The following is a 2,568-nucleotide window of genomic DNA, read 5'->3' as shown; positions in this document are numbered from 1 at the left end:
TATTCATCGATTATTTATCTTGTGAAATGAATGAATAAAAAAATTCAACCGATTGTAGAATTTAATCGTTAAATAATTTAAAACAAAACGTCTGTCACTTTTTGTAATTAAATTCTGATAATTGCAGAATAAAAATATAAAAACTGAAATATTCATGATTATTATTAAAAAAGTGGTAATCCAAAAATTCTAGAAAACCTTAAAAAATGAGAAGATATTAACAATAACTCCTGAATCTCACCAGCTGACTGAATAAACGAGCGCCAGTCCCTTTCACCGATTTTTCCATCATCCATTTGTTATTCATGAAATTTCTAAATGTCACAATCGAAAAAGGTTTTCACGAGTGAATTCAACTGTACCCTAACAAGAATAACTCTCACTCCGGATATCGATCGATATCGATGATTGAATAATTAACAGAGTAAAAAATAATAATAAATAATCAAAAAGGGATCGGTTTGGACTATAAAAATGAGGTCAAGACCTTCAGAGTCTGGAGAGTCCCAATAATCTGGAGTGGCTTTCTTGATCGATTTGAGATTTACAAAAAAATCGGGAAAAATAAGAGAAAATGAAAAATTATAATGACGTGTTTTATCCTTGTGGACGACAACGGCGTCTCATCTCTTGCTGGGGCTTTCACTTGCACGAAGAATGCGAAGGCTGTCGAGGACGAAGGCACCAGTTTCGCACAACAGCCACAAACCGCCTTTAGACTGGCTATTCCGCCACACCTCTCGTTTCCCATCTCTCTCCAAAGTGCAACAAACCTCGACTAAATTCAATATTCATCTAATCCAATCCGAAAGAAACAAGACACCACTCGAGTGATTATTTATGCCAATCGAATTCACTCAATCGATTTCCCACATTTTCGCCGAGTACATAAAATTATTCGCTCTGAATTCTTTCCATCAAAATTCATCAATCATCTCCAATCTAATAAATAAAAAACGAGAAAATCCACAGGTAAAAATCATTCAGCAAAATAAATTATTTATTCATTGTTATTAAATAGTAATATTAATTTCCTATAATTGAATTGAATTTCAACGCAAATTAAGTCATTGAATAACGACGACAAACTGCGAGAAAAAAATCGTAACAATTCGATTTCTTCGATAAAAAATGGGAAAATGGAGGTGCGAAGTGAATTTCCTTGGGTATGAATGAATAAATAAATAAAAATAAATGTAAATTGAAAGACAGCCTCAAGAAATGAAGAATAATAACCTGCGAGAAAAATAGTAGCGCATGGTATAGACCGAGGCATTCATCCGGATTTGGCGGAATTTCCATTGGAGGGCTTTCACTCGAGTCTTCCATGCATGTGGTGAACATAAAGGCGATGATAAGTTCCCGAAGCAAAAGCCGAGTTTCTCGATGCCCCAAGAGAACACGATTCTCGTTTTATAAATTCACCGTCATTTAATCCACCCATAAAAAAAAAAATGCTGAAGACAACAACATTGAAATGAAAATTTAATTATCCCGATAACTGTTAAAATAATCTATTCCTAGGGGATAGGCTGTAGAAAAAGGATTAACCGTTGGAGACATGATTTGTCGCTGATTTGATCAGTAAATTCATAAAATAACAGAGACGGTATGAGACCCTTTAACAGCCATCCACCAGTATCTCTTTCCAGTCTCACCATATACACATCTATACACATATATACACATATATACACATATATACACATATATACACATATATACACATATATATACACATATATAGATGTATATGCAGGTATATACATTTCCACAGAGATTTCAACGAGTTGGAGAAACTGGTTATATCCCAGGCGCGTAGGTCGACTTGTACTTTTTCAATAAAAAAGAACAACAAGCCCACGATAAACTTACATCTCTTTACCACCTCTGAAATACCATTGACAATCGGTAGTAGCCTCACGAATTAACTATTCACCAAATAACCGTTATCCCATTATGAAAATTGACATACCAACGGAATGACAGCTGCAGGATTGTCCCGTTCCTTCACTCCAACACGCTCCAATTAAATATCACATACGCTTCATACACCGAATTACTCCCAATCAGTCCATAATCCCTTATCCCACCCAATCCTCCAATCCTCCAATTCCCCAATCCTCCACTTATCCAATAAATCCTTCAATTTTCAAAAACACTTGTCGCTCTGACTTTCCCGCTACCAGAATTACCGTCAATTCAAATAAACAAGCGGGAAAACAAACACACGATCCACTATTTCAAATGATTACCCGATAATTTTCACTTTGTTATCAATTTTAGTCACTCCCAATAACGATTTATGATTTTTTTTAATCGGGATTGTCCGATTGATCGGTGGATACCGACCAGCCGTTACCGTGGAACAGCCTTTGAGTGAGAGTTCCACCGAAATGTTCTCCAGGTTGCTGTGCGATTGCGCATGCGCGGTGATTTGAAGATATTCCCCACTACCGATTGGTTTTGAACGGCGGGGGGATAAATAAAAATTGAAGAAAAAAAGAAAAACCGTCACCAGGACTAGTTCTTCCGCCCCCTGCACCCCTACCTCCCCCCCTGCACCCC

General features: G+C 36.6%; 1 protein-coding gene across 1 annotated transcript in view; it reads right to left on the bottom strand.

Moving 5' to 3' along the window:
* exp (expansion) overlaps nucleotides 1-2,391 on the bottom strand; it is a gene marked incomplete in the record, with an annotated part of 8,876 nt that extends 6,485 nt beyond the window's left edge. Inside the window, 1 exon segment of the mRNA XM_011302848.1 lies at nucleotides 1,976-2,391.
* Nucleotides 2,392-2,568: the final 177 nt, after the last annotated feature.

The sequence above is a fragment of the Fopius arisanus genome, unplaced genomic scaffold, assembly GCF_000806365.1.
Source record: "Fopius arisanus strain USDA-PBARC FA_bdor unplaced genomic scaffold, ASM80636v1 scaffold00029, whole genome shotgun sequence".
In the NCBI taxonomy this organism is placed as follows: domain Eukaryota; kingdom Metazoa; phylum Arthropoda; class Insecta; order Hymenoptera; family Braconidae; genus Fopius; species Fopius arisanus.
Note: the sequence above shows the minus strand (reverse complement) of the source record. Positions and strands in the feature narration are given on the sequence as shown.